Raw genomic sequence first — 16,486 nt, forward strand, 5'->3', positions numbered from 1 at the left:
ATGGTGGGGGTCTGGAATGCACTGCCTGAAAGGGTGGTAGAGGCAGAAACCCTCATCACGTTTAAAAAGTACTTGGATATGCACTTGAACTGCCGTAACCTACAAGGCTACGGACCAAGTGCTGTAAAGTGGGATTTGGGTGGATTGCTCTTTGTCGGCTGGCACGGACAAGATGGGCCGAATGGCCTCCTTCTGTGCTGTAAATTTCTATGATTCTGCCTGATCATGTGACATCTGCCCACACGACTTCTACAAATGTTATTACATTGTAGCCAGGATTGTTTAGTTTCCAATTCCGCCCATTTTGAAGCCAGGTCTCCGTTATGGCTACTATTGCATAACCCCATGTGGCAACTTGCGCCTGCAACTCGTCAATCTTATTTGTAACGCTCCTCGCATTAACACACATGCATTTCAACAGCATGCTAGTTGGCTTTGCTTTTTTCCTGAATTTAACTGCTGCTCTTTCGACATTCTTCTTTGTTCTGTTGCTGTTTGTCCCTCCGAGTTTTCTATGCACCTTGTCTCTCCTCTCTGCTGCTGTGTCCTGGTGGCCCTCCGCCAGTGTGTGTATTTTGGCTATCTTATTTTCTTCTTCTGCTTATTTCGGCCCTGTGTCTGGAGCCCCTTGCATTTGTGTAGCAGCAGGAGAATGTGCAGCGAAGAAATGGTCAAAGGAAAGCGAGAGAGAGAGAGAGAGAGAGAGAGCAGCAAAAAGGATGTTGATTGATTAAGAGCAGTGTGTGCGCGTGTGTGTGCAAAACGTTGAGCAGCCTGTGGCGGCAGCAAAAGCCTACTGCACCTGCTATTCCCAGGCGGTCTCCCATCCAAGTACTAACCAGGCCTGACTCTGCTTAGCTTCCGAGATCAGACGAGATCGGGCGCATTCAGACTAGTATGGCCGTAGGCATATGCTGGCTGGCTTTCTCTTTACTTAAAGCTGTCGCCCATTTTTTTCTCTTCTACGCATTCATACAAGTATTCAACACTCAATTTACATTTACAAATTTTACTCCTCCCGCAACCCCCCACCCCCCCTCCACCTCTTCTTGCTGCTCTGCCTCCCACACAAACAAACTACAAGCCCAACCCTTCATTGCCTTCTATTCAAATATTACATCAAATAAACATGCTCAAACACCAAGTCTTAAGGGCTGTAGCATCTTTCAAACTGGACAAATACCCAGGCCCGCATCAAATCTATCCCACACTCTTAAGGGAAGTAAGACACCAAATAGCACAGGCTCTCACCATCATTTTACAATCCTCTCTGGCTACAGGTGTGGTGCCCGACCACTGGAGGACTGCTAACGTGCTACCGTTCTTTCAAAAGGGAGAGAGGGATAGACCGCATAATTACAGGCCAGTCAGCCTAACCTCGGTGGTGGGAAAATTATTGGAAAAAGTTCTGAGGGACAGGAGAAATCTTCATTTAGAAAGACACGGATTAATCAGGGACAGTCAGCATGGATTTCTTAACGGAAGGTCGTGTCTGACTAACGCAATTCAATTTTTCGAGGAGGTAACAAGGAGGGTCGATGAGGGTAGTGCCTTTGATGTAGTCTATATGGATTTTAGCAAGGCTTTTGATAAGGTCCCGCATGCCAGATTGGTCACGAAAGTAAAAGCCCATGGGATCCAAGGCAAAGTGGCAAGTTGGATCCAAAATTGGCTCAGAGGCAGGAAACAAAGGGTAATGGTCGAAGGGTGTTTTTGTGACCGGAAGGCTGTTTCCAGTGGGGTTCCGCAGGGCTCACAGAATCACAGAAACCCCACAGTGCAGATAGAGGCCATTTCGGCCCATCGAGCCTGCACCGACTCAGTACTGGGCCCTTTGCTTTTTCTGGTATATATCAATGATTTGGATTTGAATGTAGGAAGTATGATTAAGAAGTTTGCAGATGATACAAAAATTGGCCGTGTGGTTAATAATGAAACAGAATGCTGTAGACTGCAGGAAGATATCAATGGACTCGTCTAGTGGGCAGAACAGTGGCAAATGGAATTCAGTTGGAATACACAATAAATGGTAGGACACTGAGAAATGCAGAGGATCAGCGGGACCTTGGAGTGCATGTCCACAGATCCCTGAAGGTAGCAGGACAGGTAGATAAAGTGGTTAAGCAGGCATACGGGATACTTGCCTTTATTAGCCGAGGCGTAGAATATAAGAGCGGGGAGGTTATGCTTCAACTGTATAAAACACTAGTTAGGCCGCAGCTAGAGTGCCGCGTGCAGTTCTGGTCACCACATTACAAGAAGGATGCGATTGCACTAGAGAAGGTGCAGAGGAGATTTCCGAGGATGTTGCCTGGGCTGGGGAATTTTAGTTATGAGGAAAGATTGGATAGGCTGGGGTTGTTTTCTTTGGAACACAGGAGGCTGAGGCGAGACCTAATTGAGGTGTGTAAAATTATGAGGGGCCGAGATAGAGTGGATAGGAAGGACCTATTTCCCTTAGCAGAAGGGTCAATAATAGATTTCAAGTAATTGGTAGGAGGTTTACAGGGAATTTGAGGAGACATTTTTTCACCCAGTGAATGGTGGGGGTCTGGAATGCACTGCCTGAAAGGGTGGTAGAGGCAGAAACCCTCATCACGTTTAAAAAGTACTTGGATATGCACTTGAACTGCCGTAACCTACAAGGCTACGGACCAAGTGCTGTAAAGTGGGATTTGGGTGGATTGCTCTTTGTCGGCTGGCACGGACAAGATGGGCCGAATGGCCTCCTTCTGTGCTGTAAATTTCTATGATTCTGCCTGATCATGTGACATCTGCCCACACGACTTCTACAAATGTTATTACATTGTAGCCAGGATTGTTTAGTTTCCAATTCCGCCCATTTTGAAGCCAGGTCTCCGTTATGGCTACTATTGCATAACCCCATGTGGCAACTTGCGCCTGCAACTCGTCAATCTTATTTGTAACACTCCTCGCATTAACACACATGCATTTCAACAGCATGCTAGTTGGCTTTGCTTTTTTCCTGAATTTAACTGCTGCTCTTTCTACATTCTTCTTTGTTCTGTTGCTGTTTGTCCCTCCGAGTTTTCTATGCACCTTGTCTCTCCTCTCTGCTGCTGTGTCCTGGTGGCCCTCCGCCAGTGTGTATATTTTGGCTATCTTATTTTCTTCTTCTGCTTATTTCGGCCCTGTGTCTGGAGCCCCTTGCATTTGTGTAGCAGCAGGAGAATGTGCAGCGAAGAAATGGTCAAAGGAAAGCGAGAGAGAGAGAGAGAGAGAGCAGCAAAAAGGATGTTGATTGATTAAGAGCAGTGTGTGCGCGTGTGTGTGCAAAACGTTGAGCAGCCTGTGGCGGCAGCAAAAGCCTACTGCACCTGGTATTCCCAGGCAGTCTCCCATCCAAGTACTAACCAGGCCTGACTCTGCTTAGCTTCCGAGATCAGACGAGATCGGGCGCATTCAGACTAGTATGGCCGTAGGCATATGCTAGCTGGCTTTCTCTTTACTTAAAGCTGTCGCCCATTTTTTTCTCTTCTACGCATTCATACAAGTATTCAACACTCAATTTACATTTACAAATTTTACTCCTCCCGCAACCCCCCACCCCCCCTCCACCTCTTCTTGCTGCTCTGCCTCCCACACAAACAAACTACAAGCCCAACCCTTCATTGCCTTCTATTCAAATATTACATCAAATAAACATGCTCAAACACCAAGTCTTAAGGGCTGTAGCATCTTTCAAACTGGACAAATACCCAGGCCCGCATCAAATCTATCCCACACTCTTAAGAGAAGTAAGACACCAAATAGCACAGGCTCTCACCATCATTTTACAATCCTCTCTGGCTACAGGTGTGGTGCCCGACCACTGGAGGACTGCTAACGTGCTACCGTTCTTTCAAAAGGGAGAGAGGGATAGACCGCATAATTACAGGCCAGTCAGCCTAACCTCGGTGGTGGGAAAATTATTGGAAAAAGTTCTGAGGGACAGGAGAAATCTTCATTTAGAAAGACACGGATTAATCAGGGACAGTCAGCATGGATTTCTTAACGGAAGGTCGTGTCTGACTAACGCAATTCAATTTTTCGAGGAGGTAACAAGGAGGGTCGATGAGGGTAGTGCCTTTGATGTAGTCTATATGGATTTTAGCAAGGCTTTTGATAAGGTCCCGCATGCCAGATTGGTCACGAAAGTAAAAGCCCATGGGATCCAAGGCAAAGTGGCAAGTTGGATCCAAAATTGGCTCAGAGGCAGGAAACAAAGGGTAATGGTCGAAGGGTGTTTTTGTGACCGGAAGGCTGTTTCCAGTGGGGTTCCGCAGGGCTCACAGAATCACAGAAACCCCACAGTGCAGATAGAGGCCATTTCGGCCCATCGAGCCTGCACCGACTCAGTACTGGGCCCTTTGCTTTTTCTGGTATATATCAATGATTTGGATTTGAATGTAGGAAGTATGATTAAGAAGTTTGCAGATGATACAAAAATTGGCCGTGTGGTTAATAATGAAACAGAATGCTGTAGACTGCAGGAAGATATCAATGGACTCGTCTAGTGGGCAGAACAGTGGCAAATGGAATTCAGTTGGAATACACAATAAATGGTAGGACACTGAGAAATGCAGAGGATCAGCGGGACCTTGGAGTGCATGTCCACAGATCCCTGAAGGTAGCAGGACAGGTAGATAAAGTGGTTAAGCAGGCATACGGGATACTTGCCTTTATTAGCCGAGGCGTAGAATATAAGAGCGGGGAGGTTATGCTTCAACTGTATAAAACACTAGTTAGGCCGCAGCTAGAGTGCCGCGTGCAGTTCTGGTCACCACATTACAAGAAGGATGCGATTGCACTAGAGAAGGTGCAGAGGAGATTTCCGAGGATGTTGCCTGGGCTGGGGAATTTTAGTTATGAGGAAAGATTGGATAGGCTGGGGTTGTTTTCTTTGGAACACAGGAGGCTGAGGCGAGACCTAATTGAGGTGTGTAAAATTATGAGGGGCCGAGATAGAGTGGATAGGAAGGACCTATTTCCCTTAGCAGAAGGGTCAATAATAGATTTCAAGTAATTGGTAGGAGGTTTACAGGGAATTTGAGGAGACATTTTTTCACCCAGTGAATGGTGGGGGTCTGGAATGCACTGCCTGAAAGGGTGGTAGAGGCAGAAACCCTCATCACGTTTAAAAAGTACTTGGATATGCACTTGAACTGCCGTAACCTACAAGGCTACGGACCAAGTGCTGTAAAGTGGGATTTGGGTGGATTGCTCTTTGTCGGCTGGCACGGACAAGATGGGCCGAATGGCCTCCTTCTGTGCTGTAAATTTCTATGATTCTGCCTGATCATGTGACATCTGCCCACACGACTTCTACAAATGTTATTACATTGTAGCCAGGATTGTTTAGTTTCCAATTCCGCCCATTTTGAAGCCAGGTCTCCGTTATGGCTACTATTGCATAACCCCATGTGGCAACTTGCGCCTGCAACTCGTCAATCTTATTTGTAACACTCCTCGCATTAACACACATGCATTTCAACAGCATGCTAGTTGGCTTTGCTTTTTTCCTGAATTTAACTGCTGCTCTTTCTACATTCTTCTTTGTTCTGTTGCTGTTTGTCCCTCCGAGTTTTCTATGCACCTTGTCTCTCCTCTCTGCTGCTGTGTCCTGGTGGCCCTCCGCCAGTGTGTATATTTTGGCTATCTTATTTTCTTCTTCTGCTTATTTCGGCCCTGTGTCTGGAGCCCCTTGCATTTGTGTAGCAGCAGGAGAATGTGCAGCGAAGAAATGGTCAAAGGAAAGCGAGAGAGAGAGAGAGAGAGAGCAGCAAAAAGGATGTTGATTGATTAAGAGCAGTGTGTGCGCGTGTGTGTGCAAAACGTTGAGCAGCCTGTGGCGGCAGCAAAAGCCTACTGCACCTGGTATTCCCAGGCAGTCTCCCATCCAAGTACTAACCAGGCCTGACTCTGCTTAGCTTCCGAGATCAGACGAGATCGGGCGCATTCAGACTAGTATGGCCGTAGGCATATGCTAGCTGGCTTTCTCTTTACTTAAAGCTGTCGCCCATTTTTTTCTCTTCTACGCATTCATACAAGTATTCAACACTCAATTTACATTTACAAATTTTACTCCTCCCGCAACCCCCCACCCCCCCTCCACCTCTTCTTGCTGCTCTGCCTCCCACACAAACAAACTACAAGCCCAACCCTTCATTGCCTTCTATTCAAATATTACATCAAATAAACATGCTCAAACACCAAGTCTTAAGGGCTGTAGCATCTTTCAAACTGGACAAATACCCAGGCCCGCATCAAATCTATCCCACACTCTTAAGAGAAGTAAGACACCAAATAGCACAGGCTCTCACCATCATTTTACAATCCTCTCTGGCTACAGGTGTGGTGCCCGACCACTGGAGGACTGCTAACGTGCTACCGTTCTTTCAAAAGGGAGAGAGGGATAGACCGCATAATTACAGGCCAGTCAGCCTAACCTCGGTGGTGGGAAAATTATTGGAAAAAGTTCTGAGGGACAGGAGAAATCTTCATTTAGAAAGACACGGATTAATCAGGGACAGTCAGCATGGATTTCTTAACGGAAGGTCGTGTCTGACTAACGCAATTCAATTTTTCGAGGAGGTAACAAGGAGGGTCGATGAGGGTAGTGCCTTTGATGTAGTCTATATGGATTTTAGCAAGGCTTTTGATAAGGTCCCGCATGCCAGATTGGTCACGAAAGTAAAAGCCCATGGGATCCAAGGCAAAGTGGCAAGTTGGATCCAAAATTGGCTCAGAGGCAGGAAACAAAGGGTAATGGTCGAAGGGTGTTTTTGTGACCGGAAGGCTGTTTCCAGTGGGGTTCCGCAGGGCTCACAGAATCACAGAAACCCCACAGTGCAGATAGAGGCCATTTCGGCCCATCGAGCCTGCACCGACTCAGTACTGGGCCCTTTGCTTTTTCTGGTATATATCAATGATTTGGATTTGAATGTAGGAAGTATGATTAAGAAGTTTGCAGATGATACAAAAATTGGCCGTGTGGTTAATAATGAAACAGAATGCTGTAGACTGCAGGAAGATATCAATGGACTCGTCTAGTGGGCAGAACAGTGGCAAATGGAATTCAGTTGGAATACACAATAAATGGTAGGACACTGAGAAATGCAGAGGATCAGCGGGACCTTGGAGTGCATGTCCACAGATCCCTGAAGGTAGCAGGACAGGTAGATAAAGTGGTTAAGCAGGCATACGGGATACTTGCCTTTATTAGCCGAGGCGTAGAATATAAGAGCGGGGAGGTTATGCTTCAACTGTATAAAACACTAGTTAGGCCGCAGCTAGAGTGCCGCGTGCAGTTCTGGTCACCACATTACAAGAAGGATGCGATTGCACTAGAGAAGGTGCAGAGGAGATTTCCGAGGATGTTGCCTGGGCTGGGGAATTTTAGTTATGAGGAAAGATTGGATAGGCTGGGGTTGTTTTCTTTGGAACACAGGAGGCTGAGGTGAGACCTAATTGAGGTGTGTAAAATTATGAGGGGCCGAGATAGAGTGGATAGGAAGGACCTATTTCCCTTAGCAGAAGGGTCAATAATAGATTTCAAGTAATTGGTAGGAGGTTTACAGGGAATTTGAGGAGACATTTTTTCACCCAGTGAATGGTGGGGGTCTGGAATGCACTGCCTGAAAGGGTGGTAGAGGCAGAAACCCTCATCACGTTTAAAAAGTACTTGGATATGCACTTGAACTGCCGTAACCTACAAGGCTACGGACCAAGTGCTGTAAAGTGGGATTTGGGTGGATTGCTCTTTGTCGGCTGGCACGGACAAGATGGGCCGAATGGCCTCCTTCTGTGCTGTAAATTTCTATGATTCTGCCTGATCATGTGACATCTGCCCACACGACTTCTACAAATGTTATTACATTGTAGCCAGGATTGTTTAGTTTCCAATTCCGCCCATTTTGAAGCCAGGTCTCCGTTATGGCTACTATTGCATAACCCCATGTGGCAACTTGCGCCTGCAACTCGTCAATCTTATTTGTAACGCTCCTCGCATTAACACACATGCATTTCAACAGCATGCTAGTTGGCTTTGCTTTTTTCCTGAATTTAACTGCTGCTCTTTCGACATTCTTCTTTGTTCTGTTGCTGTTTGTCCCTCCGAGTTTTCTATGCACCTTGTCTCTCCTCTCTGCTGCTGTGTCCTGGTGGCCCTCCGCCAGTGTGTGTATTTTGGCTATCTTATTTTCTTCTTCTGCTTATTTCGGCCCTGTGTCTGGAGCCCCTTGCATTTGTGTAGCAGCAGGAGAATGTGCAGCGAAGAAATGGTCAAAGGAAAGCGAGAGAGAGAGAGAGAGAGAGAGAGAGCAGCAAAAAGGATGTTGATTGATTAAGAGCAGTGTGTGCGCGTGTGTGTGCAAAACGTTGAGCAGCCTGTGGCGGCAGCAAAAGCCTACTGCACCTGGTATTCCCAGGCGGTCTCCCATCCAAGTACTAACCAGGCCTGACTCTGCTTAGCTTCCGAGATCAGACGAGATCGGGCGCATTCAGACTAGTATGGCCGTAGGCATATGCTGGCTGGCTTTCTCTTTACTTAAAGCTGTCGCCCATTTTTTTCTCTTCTACGCATTCATACAAGTATTCAACACTCAATTTACATTTACAAATTTTACTCCTCCCGCAACCCCCCACCCCCCCTCCACCTCTTCTTGCTGCTCTGCCTCCCACACAAACAAACTACAAGCCCAACCCTTCATTGCCTTCTATTCAAATATTACATCAAATAAACATGCTCAAACACCAAGTCTTAAGGGCTGTAGCATCTTTCAAACTGGACAAATACCCAGGCCCGCATCAAATCTATCCCACACTCTTAAGGGAAGTAAGACACCAAATAGCACAGGCTCTCACCATCATTTTACAATCCTCTCTGGCTACAGGTGTGGTGCCCGACCACTGGAGGACTGCTAACGTGCTACCGTTCTTTCAAAAGGGAGAGAGGGATAGACCGCATAATTACAGGCCAGTCAGCCTAACCTCGGTGGTGGGAAAATTATTGGAAAAAGTTCTGAGGGACAGGAGAAATCTTCATTTAGAAAGACACGGATTAATCAGGGACAGTCAGCATGGATTTCTTAACGGAAGGTCGTGTCTGACTAACGCAATTCAATTTTTCGAGGAGGTAACAAGGAGGGTCGATGAGGGTAGTGCCTTTGATGTAGTCTATATGGATTTTAGCAAGGCTTTTGATAAGGTCCCGCATGCCAGATTGGTCACGAAAGTAAAAGCCCATGGGATCCAAGGCAAAGTGGCAAGTTGGATCCAAAATTGGCTCAGAGGCAGGAAACAAAGGGTAATGGTCGAAGGGTGTTTTTGTGACCGGAAGGCTGTTTCCAGTGGGGTTCCGCAGGGCTCACAGAATCACAGAAACCCCACAGTGCAGATAGAGGCCATTTCGGCCCATCGAGCCTGCACCGACTCAGTACTGGGCCCTTTGCTTTTTCTGGTATATATCAATGATTTGGATTTGAATGTAGGAAGTATGATTAAGAAGTTTGCAGATGATACAAAAATTGGCCGTGTGGTTAATAATGAAACAGAATGCTGTAGACTGCAGGAAGATATCAATGGACTCGTCTAGTGGGCAGAACAGTGGCAAATGGAATTCAGTTGGAATACACAATAAATGGTAGGACACTGAGAAATGCAGAGGATCAGCGGGACCTTGGAGTGCATGTCCACAGATCCCTGAAGGTAGCAGGACAGGTAGATAAAGTGGTTAAGCAGGCATACGGGATACTTGCCTTTATTAGCCGAGGCGTAGAATATAAGAGCGGGGAGGTTATGCTTCAACTGTATAAAACACTAGTTAGGCCGCAGCTAGAGTGCCGCGTGCAGTTCTGGTCACCACATTACAAGAAGGATGCGATTGCACTAGAGAAGGTGCAGAGGAGATTTCCGAGGATGTTGCCTGGGCTGGGGAATTTTAGTTATGAGGAAAGATTGGATAGGCTGGGGTTGTTTTCTTTGGAACACAGGAGGCTGAGGCGAGACCTAATTGAGGTGTGTAAAATTATGAGGGGCCGAGATAGAGTGGATAGGAAGGACCTATTTCCCTTAGCAGAAGGGTCAATAATAGATTTCAAGTAATTGGTAGGAGGTTTACAGGGAATTTGAGGAGACATTTTTTCACCCAGTGAATGGTGGGGGTCTGGAATGCACTGCCTGAAAGGGTGGTAGAGGCAGAAACCCTCATCACGTTTAAAAAGTACTTGGATATGCACTTGAACTGCCGTAACCTACAAGGCTACGGACCAAGTGCTGTAAAGTGGGATTTGGGTGGATTGCTCTTTGTCGGCTGGCACGGACAAGATGGGCCGAATGGCCTCCTTCTGTGCTGTAAATTTCTATGATTCTGCCTGATCATGTGACATCTGCCCACACGACTTCTACAAATGTTATTACATTGTAGCCAGGATTGTTTAGTTTCCAATTCCGCCCATTTTGAAGCCAGGTCTCCGTTATGGCTACTATTGCATAACCCCATGTGGCAACTTGCGCCTGCAACTCGTCAATCTTATTTGTAACACTCCTCGCATTAACACACATGCATTTCAACAGCATGCTAGTTGGCTTTGCTTTTTTCCTGAATTTAACTGCTGCTCTTTCTACATTCTTCTTTGTTCTGTTGCTGTTTGTCCCTCCGAGTTTTCTATGCACCTTGTCTCTCCTCTCTGCTGCTGTGTCCTGGTGGCCCTCCGCCAGTGTGTGTATTTTGGCTATCTTATTTTCTTCTTCTGCTTATTTTGGCCCTGTGTCTGGAGCCCCTTGCATTTGTGTAGCAGCAGGAGAATGTGCAGCGAAGAAATGGTCAAAGGAAAGCGAGAGAGAGAGAGAGAGCAGCAAAAAGGATGTTGATTGATTAAGAGCAGTGTGTGCGCGTGTGTGTGCAAAACGTTGAGCAGCCTGTGGCGGCAGCAAAAGCCTACTGCACCTGGTATTCCCAGGCAGTCTCCCATCCAAGTACTAACCAGGCCTGACTCTGCTTAGCTTCCGAGATCAGACGAGATCGGGCGCATTCAGACTAGTATGGCCGTAGGCATATGCTAGCTGGCTTTCTCTTTACTTAAAGCTGTCGCCCATTTTTTTCTCTTCTACGCATTCATACAAGTATTCAACACTCAATTTACATTTACAAATTTTACTCCTCCCGCAACCCCCCACCCCCCCTCCACCTCTTCTTGCTGCTCTGCCTCCCACACAAACAAACTACAAGCCCAACCCTTCATTGCCTTCTATTCAAATATTACATCAAATAAACATGCTCAAACACCAAGTCTTAAGGGCTGTAGCATCTTTCAAACTGGACAAATACCCAGGCCCGCATCAAATCTATCCCACACTCTTAAGAGAAGTAAGACACCAAATAGCACAGGCTCTCACCATCATTTTACAATCCTCTCTGGCTACAGGTGTGGTGCCCGACCACTGGAGGACTGCTAACGTGCTACCGCTCTTTCAAAAGGGAGAGAGGGATAGACCGCATAATTACAGGCCAGTCAGCCTAACCTCGGTGGTGGGAAAATTATTGGAAAAAGTTCTGAGGGACAGGAGAAATCTTCATTTAGAAAGACACGGATTAATCAGGGACAGTCAGCATGGATTTCTTAACGGAAGGTCGTGTCTGACTAACGCAATTCAATTTTTCGAGGAGGTAACAAGGAGGGTCGATGAGGGTAGTGCCTTTGATGTAGTCTATATGGATTTTAGCAAGGCTTTTGATAAGGTCCCGCATGCCAGATTGGTCACGAAAGTAAAAGCCCATGGGATCCAAGGCAAAGTGGCAAGTTGGATCCAAAATTGGCTCAGAGGCAGGAAACAAAGGGTAATGGTCGGAAGGGTGTTTTTGTGACCGGAAGGCTGTTTCCAGTGGGGTTCCGCAGGGCTCACAGAATCACAGAAACCCCACAGTGCAGATAGAGGCCATTTCGGCCCATCGAGCCTGCACCGACTCAGTACTGGGCCCTTTGCTTTTTCTGGTATATATCAATGATTTGGATTTGAATGTAGGAAGTATGATTAAGAAGTTTGCAGATGATACAAAAATTGGCCGTGTGGTTAATAATGAAACAGAATGCTGTAGACTGCAGGAAGATATCAATGGACTCGTCTAGTGGGCAGAACAGTGGCAAATGGAATTCAGTTGGAATACACAATAAATGGTAGGACACTGAGAAATGCAGAGGATCAGCGGGACCTTGGAGTGCATGTCCACAGATCCCTGAAGGTAGCAGGACAGGTAGATAAAGTGGTTAAGCAGGCATACGGGATACTTGCCTTTATTAGCCGAGGCGTAGAATATAAGAGCGGGGAGGTTATGCTTCAACTGTATAAAACACTAGTTAGGCCGCAGCTAGAGTGCCGCGTGCAGTTCTGGTCACCACATTACAAGAAGGATGCGATTGCACTAGAGAAGGTGCAGAGGAGATTTCCGAGGATGTTGCCTGGGCTGGGGAATTTTAGTTATGAGGAAAGATTGGATAGGCTGGGGTTGTTTTCTTTGGAACACAGGAGGCTGAGGCGAGACCTAATTGAGGTGTGTAAAATTATGAGGGGCCGAGATAGAGTGGATAGGAAGGACCTATTTCCCTTAGCAGAAGGGTCAATAATAGATTTCAAGTAATTGGTAGGAGGTTTACAGGGAATTTGAGGAGACATTTTTTCACCCAGTGAATGGTGGGGGTCTGGAATGCACTGCCTGAAAGGGTGGTAGAGGCAGAAACCCTCATCACGTTTAAAAAGTACTTGGATATGCACTTGAACTGCCGTAACCTACAAGGCTACGGACCAAGTGCTGTAAAGTGGGATTTGGGTGGATTGCTCTTTGTCGGCTGGCACGGACAAGATGGGCCGAATGGCCTCCTTCTGTGCTGTAAATTTCTATGATTCTGCCTGATCATGTGACATCTGCCCACACGACTTCTACAAATGTTATTACATTGTAGCCAGGATTGTTTAGTTTCCAATTCCGCCCATTTTGAAGCCAGGTCTCCGTTATGGCTACTATTGCATAACCCCATGTGGCAACTTGCGCCTGCAACTCGTCAATCTTATTTGTAACACTCCTCGTTTTAACACACATGCATTTCAACAGCATGCTAGTTGGCTTTGCTTTTTTCCTGAATTTAACTGCTGCTCTTTCTACATTCTTCTTTGTTCTGTTGCTGTTTGTCCCTCCGAGTTTTCTATGCACCTTGTCTCTCCTCTCTGCTGCTGTGTCCTGGTGGCCCTCCGCCAGTGTGTGTATTTTGGCTATCTTATTTTCTTCTTCTGCTTATTTCGGCCCTGTGTCTGGAGCCCCTTGCATTTGTGTAGCAGCAGGAGAATGTGCAGCGAAGAAATGGTCAAAGGAAAGCGAGAGAGAGAGAGAGAGAGAGAGAGAGAGAGCAGCAAAAAGGATGTTGATTGATTAAGAGCAGTGTGTGCGCGTGTGTGTGCAAAACGTTGAGCAGCCTGTGGCGGCAGCAAAAGCCTACTGCACCTGGTATTCCCAGGCAGTCTCCCATCCAAGTACTAACCAGGCCTGACTCTGCTTAGCTTCCGAGATCAGACGAGATCGGGCGCATTCAGACTAGTATGGCCGTAGGCATATGCTAGTTGGCTTTCTCTTTACTTAAAGCTGTCGCCCATTTTTTTCTCTTCTACGCATTCATACAAGTATTCAACACTCAATTTACATTTACAAATTTTACTCCTCCCGCAACCCCCCACCCCCCCTCCACCTCTTCTTGCTGCTCTGCCTCCCACACAAACAAACTACAAGCCCAACCCTTCATTGCCTTCTATTCAAATATTACATCAAATAAACATGCTCAAACACCAAGTCTTAAGGGCTGTAGCATCTTTCAAACTGGACAAATACCCAGGCCCGCATCAAATCTATCCCACACTCTTAAGAGAAGTAAGACACCAAATAGCACAGGCTCTCACCATCATTTTACAATCCTCTCTGGCTACAGGTGTGGTGCCCGACCACTGGAGGACTGCTAACGTGCTACCGCTCTTTCAAAAGGGAGAGAGGGATAGACCGCATAATTACAGGCCAGTCAGCCTAACCTCGGTGGTGGGAAAATTATTGGAAAAAGTTCTGAGGGACAGGAGAAATCTTCATTTAGAAAGACACGGATTAATCAGGGACAGTCAGCATGGATTTCTTAACGGAAGGTCGTGTCTGACTAACGCAATTCAATTTTTCGAGGAGGTAACAAGGAGGGTCGATGAGGGTAGTGCCTTTGATGTAGTCTATATGGATTTTAGCAAGGCTTTTGATAAGGTCCCGCATGCCAGATTGGTCACGAAAGTAAAAGCCCATGGGATCCAAGGCAAAGTGGCAAGTTGGATCCAAAATTGGCTCAGAGGCAGGAAACAAAGGGTAATGGTCGGAAGGGTGTTTTTGTGACCGGAAGGCTGTTTCCAGTGGGGTTCCGCAGGGCTCACAGAATCACAGAAACCCCACAGTGCAGATAGAGGCCATTTCGGCCCATCGAGCCTGCACCGACTCAGTACTGGGCCCTTTGCTTTTTCTGGTATATATCAATGATTTGGATTTGAATGTAGGAAGTATGATTAAGAAGTTTGCAGATGATACAAAAATTGGCCGTGTGGTTAATAATGAAACAGAATGCTGTAGACTGCAGGAAGATATCAATGGACTCGTCTAGTGGGCAGAACAGTGGCAAATGGAATTCAGTTGGAATACACAATAAATGGTAGGACACTGAGAAATGCAGAGGATCAGCGGGACCTTGGAGTGCATGTCCACAGATCCCTGAAGGTAGCAGGACAGGTAGATAAAGTGGTTAAGCAGGCATACGGGATACTTGCCTTTATTAGCCGAGGCGTAGAATATAAGAGCGGGGAGGTTATGCTTCAACTGTATAAAACACTAGTTAGGCCGCAGCTAGAGTGCCGCGTGCAGTTCTGGTCACCACATTACAAGAAGGATGCGATTGCACTAGAGAAGGTGCAGAGGAGATTTCCGAGGATGTTGCCTGGGCTGGGGAATTTTAGTTATGAGGAAAGATTGGATAGGCTGGGGTTGTTTTCTTTGGAACACAGGAGGCTGAGGCGAGACCTAATTGAGGTGTGTAAAATTATGAGGGGCCGAGATAGAGTGGATAGGAAGGACCTATTTCCCTTAGCAGAAGGGTCAATAATAGATTTCAAGTAATTGGTAGGAGGTTTACAGGGAATTTGAGGAGACATTTTTTCACCCAGTGAATGGTGGGGGTCTGGAATGCACTGCCTGAAAGGGTGGTAGAGGCAGAAACCCTCATCACGTTTAAAAAGTACTTGGATATGCACTTGAACTGCCGTAACCTACAAGGCTACGGACCAAGTGCTGTAAAGTGGGATTTGGGTGGATTGCTCTTTGTCGGCTGGCACGGACAAGATGGGCCGAATGGCCTCCTTCTGTGCTGTAAATTTCTATGATTCTGCCTGATCATGTGACATCTGCCCACACGACTTCTACAAATGTTATTACATTGTAGCCAGGATTGTTTAGTTTCCAATTCCGCCCATTTTGAAGCCAGGTCTCCGTTATAGCTACTATTGCATAACCCCATGTGGCAACTTGCGCCTGCAACTCGTCAATCTTATTTGTAACGCTCCTCGCATTAACACACATGCATTTCAACAGCATGCTAGTTGGCTTTGCTTTTTTCCTGAATTTAACTGCTGCTCTTTCTACATTCTTCTTTGTTCTGTTGCTGTTTGTCCCTCCGAGTTTTCTATGCACCTTGTCTCTCCTCTCTGCTGCTGTGTCCTGGTGGCCCTCCGCCAGTGTGTGTATTTTGGCTATCTTATTTTCTTCTTCTGCTTATTTCGGCCCTGTGTCTGGAGCCCCTTGCATTTGTGTAGCAGCAGGAGAATGTGCAGCGAAGAAATGGTCAAAGGAAAGCGAGAGAGAGAGACAGAGAGAGAGAGAGAGAGAGCAGCAAAAAGGATGTTGATTGATTAAGAGCAGTGTGTGCGCGTGTGTGTGCAAAACGTTGAGCAGCCTGTGGCGGCAGCAAAAGCCTACTGCACCCGGTATTCCCAGGCAGTCTCCCATCCAAGTACTAACCAGGCCTGACTCTGCTTAGCTTCCGAGATCAGATGAGATCGGGCGCATTCAGACTAGTATGGCCGTAGGCATATGCTAGCTGGCTTTCTCTTTACTTAAAGCTGTCGCCCATTTTTTTCTCTTCTACGCATTCATACAAGTATTCAACACTCAATTTACATTTACAAATTTTACTCCTCCCGCAACCCCCCACCCCCCCTCCACCTCTTCTTGCTGCTCTGCCTCCCACACAAACAAACTACAAGCCCAACCCTTCATTGCCTTCTATTCAAATATTACATCAAATAAACATGCTCAAACACCAAGTCTTAAGGGCTGTAGCATCTTTCAAACTGGACAAATACCCAGGCCCGCATCAAATCTATCCCACACTCTTAAGAGAAGTAAGACACCAAATAGCACAGG

The 16,486-nt window shown here is 46.6% G+C and overlaps 7 non-coding genes across 7 annotated transcripts; all 7 read right to left on the reverse strand.

Moving 5' to 3' along the window:
• Positions 1–790: 790 nt before the first annotated feature.
• LOC147103975 (5S ribosomal RNA) lies at positions 791–909 on the reverse strand. The gene has a single exon (XR_015072764.1). It is a non-coding gene; the product is annotated as a 5S ribosomal RNA (ribosomal RNA).
• A 2,417-nt stretch (positions 910–3,326) lies between these two features.
• Positions 3,327–3,445, reverse strand: LOC147103976 (5S ribosomal RNA). The gene has a single exon (XR_015072688.1). It is a non-coding gene; the product is annotated as a 5S ribosomal RNA (ribosomal RNA).
• A 2,417-nt stretch (positions 3,446–5,862) lies between these two features.
• On the reverse strand, positions 5,863–5,981 carry LOC147103977 (5S ribosomal RNA). The gene has a single exon (XR_015072689.1). It is a non-coding gene; the product is annotated as a 5S ribosomal RNA (ribosomal RNA).
• Positions 5,982–8,404: 2,423 nt separating this feature from the next.
• Positions 8,405–8,523, reverse strand: LOC147103978 (5S ribosomal RNA). The gene has a single exon (XR_015072436.1). It is a non-coding gene; the product is annotated as a 5S ribosomal RNA (ribosomal RNA).
• Positions 8,524–10,936: 2,413 nt separating this feature from the next.
• Positions 10,937–11,055, reverse strand: LOC147103979 (5S ribosomal RNA). The gene has a single exon (XR_015072690.1). It is a non-coding gene; the product is annotated as a 5S ribosomal RNA (ribosomal RNA).
• Positions 11,056–13,483: 2,428 nt separating this feature from the next.
• LOC147103980 (5S ribosomal RNA) lies at positions 13,484–13,602 on the reverse strand. Its single transcript, XR_015072691.1, has one exon. It is a non-coding gene; the product is annotated as a 5S ribosomal RNA (ribosomal RNA).
• Positions 13,603–16,032: 2,430 nt separating this feature from the next.
• LOC147103981 (5S ribosomal RNA) lies at positions 16,033–16,151 on the reverse strand. The gene has a single exon (XR_015072732.1). It is a non-coding gene; the product is annotated as a 5S ribosomal RNA (ribosomal RNA).
• Between the last annotated feature and the right edge of the window lie 335 nt (positions 16,152–16,486).

Source organism: Somniosus microcephalus, chromosome 19 (genome assembly GCF_052327205.1).
Source record: "Somniosus microcephalus isolate GS21.2 chromosome 19, FLI_Smic_1.0, whole genome shotgun sequence".
Classification (NCBI taxonomy): Eukaryota; Metazoa; Chordata; class Chondrichthyes; order Squaliformes; family Somniosidae; genus Somniosus; species Somniosus microcephalus.